This window comes from Giraffa tippelskirchi, chromosome 5, assembly GCF_054371585.1.
Source record: "Giraffa tippelskirchi isolate mGirTip1 chromosome 5, T2T-mGirTip1v1.2.pri, whole genome shotgun sequence".
In the NCBI taxonomy this organism is placed as follows: domain Eukaryota; kingdom Metazoa; phylum Chordata; class Mammalia; order Artiodactyla; family Giraffidae; genus Giraffa; species Giraffa tippelskirchi.
Genome location: NC_137279.1, coordinates 35087852 through 35098769, shown reverse-complemented (window position 1 = coordinate 35098769; position 10918 = coordinate 35087852). Strand labels below are relative to the sequence as shown.

Sequence of the window (10918 nt, the reverse complement as noted above, 5' to 3'; positions counted from 1 at the left end):
ACCAGGGAAGCCCTATAATGGAAAAGAACCTGAAAAAGAATATGTATGTGTATAACTGAATCACATGGCTGAAACATTGGAAATCAAGTATACTTCAGTTAAAAAAATCAATAGCATTTCAGTGTATGACAATAGGATGGCAGAGCACTGAGGGACAGGGTCACTTCTCAGTGACACTTAATGGTTCCAGGTCTACCTTTTGCTCTTTCTTCCTTGAGTCGAGCCTGGTCAAGAGTGGGCACTTGGACATCTTGCCAGTGTGCCAGGCAGCTTGAGTTTTAAGTGCGCCTAGAAGTTGACCTGTCCTGTTCTGGGGCTCAGGTGCCTGCTGCAGTGCCCCCTTAATGCCTGTCACTTGTTTTCTTGGGGCAACTTGCTCCAGGGTCTGTCTGCTGGGGATGAGACATCTGGCCTGGGCTCCATGTTCAAAAAAGATGTTTAGATTTTTAAAATCATTTCTAGTATACAGTGCAATTCTCTTATATTTGAGTTGCGTGTGTGTTTAAAGCATTTGACTTTATTGTATTATTTTTTTATTTTATTGGAATATAATTCATTTCCAGGGCTTCCCTAATAGCTCAGTTGGTAAAGAATCCACCTGCAATGCAGGAGACCCCAGTTCAATTCCTGGGTCGGGAAGATCCACTGGAGAAGGGATAGGCTACCCACTCCAGTATTCTTGGGCTTCCCTTGTGGCTCAGCTGGTAAAGAATCTGCCGCAATATGGGAGACCTGGGTTTGATCCCTGGGTTGGGAAGATCCCCTGCAGAAGGGAAAGGCTACCCACTCCAGTATTCTGGCCTGGAGAATTCCATGGACTGTATAATTCATGGGGTCGCAAAGAGTCGGACATGACTGAGCAACTTGTACTTTCACATAATTGATTTACAGTGTTCTGTTAGTTTTAGGTGTATAGCATAATGATTTAGTTATTTATACACATTCGGACTTCCCTGGTGGCTTAGACAGTGAAGAATCTGCCTACAGTGAAGGAGTCCAGGTTCAATCCCTGAGTTGAAAAGATCCCCTGGAGAAGGAAATGACTACAACTCCAGTATTCTTGCCTGGAGAATCCTATGTACAGAGGAACCTGGTGGGCTATAATCCATGGGGTTGCAAAGAGTTGGACATGACTGAGAGACTAACACTTTCTTTTTCACTGTCATATGTATATGTATATGTGTGTGTGTGTATATATATATATATTCAGGGCTTCTCAGGTGACACTAGTGGTAAAAACCCACCTGCCTAATGCAGGAGATGTAGAGACGCGTGTTCGATCCCTAGGTATGGAAGATACCCTGGAGGAAAGGCATGGCAACCCACTCCAGTATTCTTGCTTGGAAAATTCCATGGACAGAGGAGACTGGTGGGCTACAGTAACCACAGGGTCATAAAGAGTCCGACGTGACTGAAGCGACTTAGCACACGTGCACACACATACATATATTCATTCTTTTCACATATACGTTATTACAGAATATCATTATCTATTTTATATATAGTAGTGTGTGAATGTCAATCCCAAGCTCCCAATTTATTCCCCCCTACCTTTCCCCTTTGATGACAAGATTGTTTTTGAAATCTGTGAGTCTGTTTCATAAGTTCATTCATATCATTTTTTATCAGATTCTTCATATGAGTGATATCATAGGACATTTGTCTTTCTCTGTATGACTTACTTCTAAGAGCATTAAATTTTAAATGTTTAAAATGCATTTTTCTAATCCTGTCTTGACATCTTTCCATCCTGTAAACTCCCAGGTTGCCTTAGATACTGCATTGGCCTGGACGTCTCACGTCCTCTGACTGGCCCCACTGCACGCAAAGCACTGCCCCTTTGTGATCTGAAGGTCACCTTGTCCTGCAGCTCCAGTGTTGTCAACAGTCCGTTCAAATTCTGAGACACACCAGGCTTTCCATCTGTGTGATATATGTGCTTATTTGACAACAGGGAGTGGACCAGACATAAGTGGTTTTTAAAGAAAAGTACAAATTAGGTTTTTCTTCAAAATAGGAGGAGTAAGATAGGACTGATAAAAATGTGAAAATGGGTCCAGATTGTCTCTGATGTTCCCTCCCCTCTGGCCTTCACCCCACGGGTCTCCCAGGCTACCGTGGAAGCTCCGAGGGACTCCAGGTCACTAAGGAGCCTCCGCTTAGCGCCTGTGCTCAGGCTGGCAGCCTGAGCACCACATTCAGTTGCATCTGCCCATCTCTATCTTCCACCCTGGAAGTCTGTACTAATAGATTCTGTTCGGGCCACCAGTGCCCACGGGTCTCTGGAAGGTACACTCTCTCTCAGGCATCTCCTGGGGACTGCAATGCCTTAACTTGAAGGAGCAGTCCCTCCCAGCAAAATCCCTCTTTGGAGAGAAGGCTGGTGAGGGAGACTGGAGCAGACCTGCCGGGCACCTCCAGGCCACCTTCCTGCACACCCGGTGCTGGAATTGCATTGGTTTTCACAACTGCTTTGCTTCTTGGCTTCTCCAGTTCCCTGGAGGCCCAAAGCAGCTGCTTTCCCAAGGCGTTCCTACCAGGGAAGGAGACTCAGCTCCAGCAAAGATGTCCTGTGAGTGCCCTTTATCTCTTCCATATGCTTGCTACACATGGTTTTCTGAAGGCTATGCTAAGCATTCTTTCTATTTATAGAAAGATAGAGGTGATGCTAACCTGGCAAACTAAGAGGAAAGGGGCGACGGCTGCAAATACAGAACTTGGCAGCATCCGCCCAAAGGATTGAGGACGGGTGTTGGTGTGGCCAGCCAGAGAAGGGGTTCCAGTAAGTACACAGGCCTGAGGCATCATTCATAAGCGTCATCCCCATGGTCCTATGTTGGGATGTCTATATATTCTAGGATCTGGGAGGCTTTCTGGCTTTCTCGTTGACCACAGCATTCCTTTGGGGGTAGACTTACTTTAGGTGGGTGGCCCATTCCACCAATTACTGTACCTCTTTAATATCTGTCCTATTTTGTGGGGGCCCTAACCCGTCCTTGGCATTTTTTTCTTTTTTCTGGCCACGCTTCACAGTGTGTGGGATCTTAGTTCCCCAATCAGGGATCATACCCACGCCCTTTAAATTGGAAGCACAGAATCTTAACCCCTGGACCTCCAGGGAAGCCCCATGTCCTTGGCATGTCTATAACATTCCCCACTCAACAACCTCAAAGCCCAGGCATGGAACTGTGTTGAACCTATCCTCGAAGAATGATCCTCTCTTCTATAGGACAAGCCATTTTCCTTCTGGCGTGGGTTGACTTTTCTTTTCCTTTTTTTGTTTTCCTTTGTAATTAATCAATAGAATAAGGCAGTTATCTACATCAGAAATAAAATGCTTATGGGAATTCCATGGTGGCCCAGTGGTTAGGTTGGGGCTTCCCTGATAGCTTAGTTGGTAAAGAACCCACCTGCAGTGCAGGAGACCCCAGTTCGATTCCTGGGTTGGGAAGATCCGCTGGAGAAGGGATAGGCTACCCACTCCAGAATTCTTGGGCTTCCCTTGTGGCTTAGCTGGTAAAGAATCCGCCCTCAATGCAGGAGACCTGGGTTCGATCCCTGGGTTGGGAAGATCCCCTGGAGAAGGAAAAGGCTACCCACTCCAGTATTCTGGCCTGGTGAACTCCATGGACTATATAGTCCATGGGGTTGCAAAGAGTCGGACACAACTGAGTGACTTTCACTTTCACTTTCCAGCAGTTAGGACTCTGTGCTTCCACTGCAGGAGGCCCAGGTTCGATCCCTGGTTGGGGAAACTAAGATCCTGCAAGCCATGCAGCGCGGCCAAAAAAAAAAAAAGTAAAAAAGAAACAAAGTGCTTGATCTATCAGTCAATCAACTGCTCCACAGGGCTATCTCCTAAGAATAACTAGACCTCTCTCTGTCCTCAATTAGAAAAAAAGGTGAATTTGATGCACAAGCCATGGGGCAACTTTAGGAGCTGGAGAAACGTAAAGCTGTGTTTAGTTAAAATGCCCAGTCAGCATAGCCATGAGTAAATACTTAAAAGTAATTCTCCCCTTTGTACAGCATTTTGACTTCTTACATTTATTTGCTATTTTTAATTCAGTGGCGATTTCTTCACCAACCCAACAAGTCAAGTTGCGCTTCCTTATTCAGAAGTGGGGTTTTGAAGAGTGTGCTTGCTGACACAAGGGCTTTGCAAGGGCTAGGCAGGCTCCCTGGAGCACCCCTGCAGGCTACACACAGGTCCCCACACTGGCCCATCCACCATGGGCCCACCAAATGAGTCTCTGATATATCAACTGAAAAAAAAATGCACAACCTCAGAGCTGAGAGTTACGTTTTATTTGGCGGACACCCTGAGGACTTAAGCCCAGGACATAACCTCTCAGATAGCCCTGTGGGACTGCTCCAAAGAGACAAGCGAGGAGCTGGGATACATAGGAGTTTCTGCAACAAAGACCAGATAGTCGAAACATCAAAATATTGCTATTGTTGTTGAGTTGTTCAGTCTTGTCTGACTCTTTTGCGACCCCATGGACTGTAGCCTGCCAGGCTCCTCTGTCCATGGAATTCCCAGGCAAGTATACTGGAGTGGGTTGCCATGCCTTCCTCCAGGGATCTTCCCAACACAGGGATCGAACCCTCGTCTCATGCATTGGCAGGTGGATTCTTTACCACTGAGCCACCTTACTGTTAAAGAACACCAGACTTCTCAAGTTAAGGAATTTAGCGCTTTTCTATGCATGGGAAAGATGCAAAAGTCTGGGCTTGCTGATGTCATTCCTTGGTATGCCCTCAGCTCTCTGGGGCCAGAATCCTGTGTTTTCTCATCCTGAGTCTCCTCAGGGTGCCCCTTGGTGGTGGCTGCAGCGGCTGACTTCTAGCTGGGGTGCGGGGGCTTCCTGCCTCCATCTTGAGTTCCCTCAGGGCTTATGTTCCAGGTGGCTGTAATGTGATGGCTTGATGATTGCAGCATCCTTGTTTACCGATATGGCAGCAATATCTGTCATTCATAGATGCAGGGTTGCAATAGGCAAGTCCTCCCCACCGCCAAGCCCCTTTTCTTCTGCAGGGTCCAGTCTCGGACCCTGTGTCACCAGAGTCCTGTCTTCGAGGGCATAAAAGACAGGCTGCTTTGGACTTGTCAGCACCTGCCAGGGTCCAGGCAGAACAGCTGCAGCCACAGGATGCCAGACTCCCTTGTGTTACCTACACCAGAATTAGATATTTTTTTTGTATCTTCGCCCAATTTACTTCTTTCTTTTTATTGTTTCCTGTGGCATATGGGATCACAGTTCCCCAACCAGGTATCAAACCCACAACCTCTGCAGTGGAACAAAGTCTTAACCACTGGACCACCAAGGAATCTCCTGAGTCAGGGGAGTTAGCATTTATCAAGAGTGCTGGGGCAAAAAAAAAAAAAAAGAGTGCTGGGGCTTTCAGAAGCCTGCTGGGTTCATGCCATTTATTTTGAGCTACTAAGAAAAATGGTGCCCCCCTTTTTTCCCTCTACTGAGATATAACTTACATACCATAAATTTCACCACTTAAAAGTACAGTTTGGTGGGCTCCAGTATACAGTCACCCCTCTGTATCCATGGGTTTTGTATCCATATCAGTTGTATGAATTCAACTGACAGTTGACTGAAAAAAATCAAAAGAAACTATTTCTAGAAAGTTCCAAAGAGCAAAACTTGAATTTCCCAATGGCCAGCAACTATTTACATATCATTTACATTAAACTTAAATGGCTACCCAATCCAGTATTCTTGCCTGGAGAATTCCATGAACAGAGGAGCCTAGCGGGCTACATGGGGTCACCAAGAGTCAGACACGACTGAGTGACTAACACAATGCTATACTTATTTACATTGTATTTATATTGCATCAGGTATTATAAGTGATCTAGAGATGATTTAAAGTATACAGGAGACTGTGCATAGGTTATATTAAAATATAATATTACCTTATTTTATGTAAGGAACTTGCGTGAGTGCTAAGTCACTTTAGTCAGGTCTGATTCTTTGTGGCCCTATGGACTGTAGCCTGCCAGGCTCCTCTATCCATGAGATTGTCTAAGCAAGAATGCTGGAGTGGGTTGGGATTTCCTTCCCCAGGAAATCCTCCCAACCCAGGGATTGAACCTGAGTCTCTTAGGTGTCCTGCAGTGGCAGGCGGGTTCTTTACCATGAACATCTTCAAATTTGAGGATCTTAAGAGGGTCCTGGAACTGACCCCCCTCCCCCTTAGATATGGAGGGAGACTAGATTCACAAAATTGTGCAACCATCAGTATGACGTAATCCTAGGATATCACTATCCTTTTTTAAATTTAATTTTTTTAAATATTTATTTATTTGGTTTGTCGCTTCTCAGTTGTGGCATGCAGGACCTTTGGTTTCACCATGTGGGATCTAGTTCCCTGACCAGCGATTAAACTCGGGTCCCCTGCACTGGCAGCACGGAGTCTTAGCCACTGGACCACCAGGGAAGTCCCTAGCCTTTTTTTTTTTTTAATTCACATTTTTGGACAAGATTAATTTCATAGGCTGATTCAGAAGTAGGACTCCTTGGGCTTCTGTGGTTAAATTAAAGACATGAAGGCCTCCCGAGGGCACTGTTTTGAAGCTGTGTCTGGGTGAGGGGCATAAATTGAAGGGTGTGCATGCTACTTCTGTAGCCCCCCTTTCTCTATAGTGCCCTTGCTTGCTAGTCAGGGGTGTATGTACATCTGGGCGTGGGATGAATTCTAGGGGAAATACAGATGGACTGAACACCCTCGGTGAGACAGACTGACATATGGAGACACCTTTATAAACCAGTCCTCACTTACACAAACATGATTAAGAAAAAAAAAAAAAAGAGGCCTGAATGTAGTTTGGCCTCTCTGAATGGGAAAGTGTATATAAATCTTATTTCAAGTCCTCTAGTTACCAGAGTCTGGAGTCTCCCAAATGTACTCCTTCATCTGTCAGCCACCCAGGTCAAGGCATTTTGGTGGCTCTGAAAGGAAAGGGAGAAGAAAGGATCAGTGAAGGTGGAGGTCTCAGCTGGAAATGCTCCCAAATGTCCATAGGTGTGGAGCAGGGAACTATAGCTTCCTTGGGCCCAGGGCTCCACAGAGGTTCCTTAGGTGAGCTGATGAAGGCATGGAAGTGCCTGCTGTGTGCCGCAACTCCATCTACTGCAGTCTTTACAACCACTTTGAGGGGTGTGGGCGTCATTCACTCATTCCACCAACATATATTGAGTCCATACCGTGAGCCTGATGCTGTCTGTACACACGAGAACACCAAGGCGTGGAGAGGCTAAGCAATTTGCCAAACTGAGGCCAGATGCAGTTGCTTAAGGAGTGAGGCTTGAGGGTCAGAAAGGAATGAATATGGGTCCTGGTTCCACTTCATTCTCCCCGCAGTGATGGTGGCCAACTTTTACCTTTCTGGTCCTCAGCTTTCTCACCTGGAAATGGGGTAGTACTAGTATGTATCTCACAGGACTGTGTTGAGAATTGAAAGAGATTATTATCTAGGGTGGATTTAGGTTGATGCCTGGCACACTGAGTCTCCCGCACTGCAGGCAGACTACCGTCTGAGCCGCCAGGGAAGCCATCCCCTGGAGAAGGAAATGACAACCCACTCCAGTATTCTTGCCTGGAAAATCCCATAGACGGAGGAGCCTGGCAGGCTACAGTCCATGGGGTCACAAAGAGTTGGACAAGACTAAGCGACTTCACTTACTTTCTTTCTTTCTGGCACACTGAGCACTCAGTGTGAGTTAGCTTTATTATTATTATTCCCCAAGGTCACACACAGAATCAGGATTAGAACTAGCTTTTCCCTTCTGTCGCCTGTGCCACCTCCAGAGCCACTGACCTCATTGAAAAGAAAGTGTTACTCGCTCAGTCTTTGTGACCCCATGGACTATATTAGCCCACCATGCTCCTCTGTCCATGGGATTCTCCAGGCAAGGATACTGGAGTGGGTTGCCATTCCCTTCTCCAGGGGATCTTCCCAACCCAGGGATCAAACTCAGTCTGCTGCATGGCAGGCAGACTCTTTACTGTTTGAGCCACCAGGGAAGCCTTGGCCTCATTAAATCCCTCTGAATCTTTGAGGATCTGCAAAGGCCTTCCCCATTCAAGCTACCCCACAGTGATGGCCACCCTGGGGGGGAGGGTGGGTGGGAAATGGTCCTTTCCCTCACTGCCCCTGTGGGGAAAGGTAGCTATCCAGGGCATCTGCGCATTCTGACAGGCTCTTTCCTTCTCTAGGACTATTCTAGAATCCCTGGAAAAGGCCGGGAACATGGGCTCCATGCAGACTCATCCCTGTGAGCTGGGGACTGTCATCTGTCAAATGGGGTCAGCTCACAGCTGGTCTCACTTGCCCCCCCCCCAGTGTGCATGCGATGACATGCTTGGGGGGGGCGCTTCCCTCCAAGGATCATCTTCTCCCAGTGCAAGATGCATGAGTCTCACGGGGCCAAGAAGACCCTAGTCCTTCAGTTGTGTCCCTGAGGAGGAAACAAGTGCCTGCAGGGTCTCGGTGCATCATAGGCAGAGTACCGCAAGTGTGAGTTTCCTAAGAGGGTCTGCCTCGGAGGAAGCGATTTCAGAACAGCCCTGAGCGCAGAACTCTTGCAGGGGGCGGCCTGGGGAACTCCTCTTTCCTTCATACCAGGCCGCGGGGGCCGCAGGGCAGTTTGTCTCCCAAGGGTCCCAGGTCCCAACCTGGTCGGATTGGGTAGGATCTATGGTGGTTGGGGGCGGGGTGGTGGCTGGGGAGTCCCCTCCCCACAACAGAGAAGGGCATCTTCAGGGCCACCGCTGCATGTGTGTCCCCATCAACCCTGGGGGCGTCCCGCGGCATGCACAGGGCAGTGTAGAAACCGTGAGGAAAGGGAGGCGCGCACCTCGGCGGGCTGCCCGGCGCCTCACCGCGTCCGCGCCTCCAGGGACCTGTAAGGCAGATGCTGGGGGCTGCGCCCTGCCCCTCGGCTCAGCCGAGCCCTGCCCCGCGAGGTCCCCGCCTGGCGCGCCCAACTCTCCAGCGCCGCGCCTCGGCGATGACCGCCACCCGCCTCTGCGCCCCTGGACGCGCAAGCCGAGCCACCTCGGCGGCAAGCAGCGCCGGAACTTGGGGGCGCGGTGAGTGGGGGCGGGGCGCCGGCGGGCGGTGGCCCCAGCCGGGTGCCTGATTCTAGCGCTAGAAGTCCTTCCCCGTCTCCTCGAATCGGGGCTGTTATGTCCTCCCAGCTCTCCGGGCTGGCTATGTCCCGGACACGACAGGTCCAGACCCGGGACACCTCCCTCATCCGCGCTTGGGACGCGGTTTCTCCTTCCCTCTTCCTGGGGTTGAGGCCCGCGGGATGGGCATTGCGGCGAGCGGGCCCCATGGTTTCGATTGCTTTCTTACAGGCCCCCCTCGGCCCGCCGGGGCTTCGGTCCCGCTGCGGAGCGGCGAAAAGCTCCCGGAAGAGTCGCGATGGCCGTGGAGTCCGGTCGTCGGCTCCGGGAGCGCGCCCCGGGAGGAGACGAGGGGCGCCGCGCTGTCCGCGCTGTCGCAGAGGACGCACCAGTCCCCGCGGGCGGCAGCGGTGGAGGGGCCGGGACCTGGTGCCCAGGGGCGACCGGCTCCACGGCGGAGCGCGCTCGGTGCCCCGGCAGCGCGCTCCGCCGCGGCACCCCGGTCTTCTGTCCTAGCGCACACCCCACCCCGACGTGACCCGGGTGGTTGCAGCGCTCCCGCCCAGTTCCCTGCAGGCTAGCGCCGCCCCCACCCGCCCCTCAGCGCCCTACCTGCGCCCTCTTCCTTCTCAGGTGGAGGAGAGGGCCGGCGCCCGGTCCGTCTGGAGCGAAACGACTCTACGGATCTGGGGCCAGAGAGACGCGTCTCTCGCCCCGGGGCCGGGTGGTTAGCGCAGGAGGAAGGACCGCGAAGCGGGCTCTGCCTGGGCTTGCCTGGGCTTGTTCAGAGCCAGGCTGCTTCCCTCAGTGGCAGCGCCGATCTGGGGTAATTTCGAGATTTTGCGGGAGCCTTGGAGCCAAACCCCAGGGAGGAGGAGGCCGGAAGCCTGCACGACCCGTTCGCCGTCCAAGGATGGAGCCCAGGTAAACGCTTGCGTTCTCGGTCGGTGTGAAAGTTGTTAAAGGAGGCGGGAGCTAGAACAAGTACTTTAACAACAATAAAGAGAAGCCTGTTGAATTGTGCTGCCTCAGAGTAGTAAGAAGAACGTCCAAGAAACAACAAAATGGTCTTTGATTTCATAATCTTTTGAAAGAAAGGATTTTTTTTTTTTTTTTGGATTTTGCATGGCTGATTATTTTTCTCCTCCTCAGTCTCCGTCGTGGGTACAGGAGGGCTCACTGGTCTAAGAGTGGAAATGGGGACTCAGGTTTTACTGCCGCTGCTCAGCCACGTGCTATCTGAGCAAATACCTTGACTTCCTAAAAGTGGGGGCATTGAAGCTAGGTCCTCAAGGTGGTTGTGACAAGTGCTTCAGTCACTAAAGGAGTGTTATATAGGAAGTCCAGCCCTCCAGTTCGTGTTTTAAAGAGAGGAACAGGAGAAGGGGTTTCAAACTTCCAGTCCCGAGGGCTGTCTTCCTCCTCCTCCCCATTCCAGTCTCTCCTTGCCCCCGCCCCCCAGCTAGTGGGAACGCTGTCCGGGGCTTGGGGCCATGGGTCAGGATGGCACTTCCGGGTCAGGATGGCACTTCCGGTAGTTCACCTTCCTGGTAGGCACATGAGCCATGCATGGATCCCCCCTCCTTAGTTTAGATGGATGAGGCTGGCACTTCATAGGGGGCCTATGCCAGTGCCTTCATGGTTTCTGTGCTGGTGGGCCACAGGGAGCAAAGGGACAGCATGCTGGGCAGAAAGACCCAGGGCGCTAGAGCCTCCAGCCCCCTATACACCCTCGCTGGTCTCCTGCAGCAGGAAGTGGCTGGGCGTC

At 50.6% G+C, this 10918-nt stretch overlaps 1 long non-coding RNA gene across 2 annotated transcripts; it reads right to left on the bottom strand.

The window, feature by feature from the left end:
- Positions 1–4293: 4293 nt before the first annotated feature.
- Positions 4294–9975, bottom strand: LOC145506290 (uncharacterized). 2 transcript variants are annotated; one of them, XR_014053704.1, is made up of 5 exons: positions 9763–9864; positions 7224–7424; positions 6900–6968; positions 5499–5610; positions 4294–5175 (listed from the first exon to the last, which is right to left on the bottom strand). It is a non-coding gene; the product is annotated as an uncharacterized LOC145506290 (long non-coding RNA). The 2 variants fall into 2 exon arrangements; XR_014053703.1 differs by lacking the exon at positions 7224–7424 and having other exon boundaries at positions 9763–9975.
- Between the last annotated feature and the right edge of the window lie 943 nt (positions 9976–10918).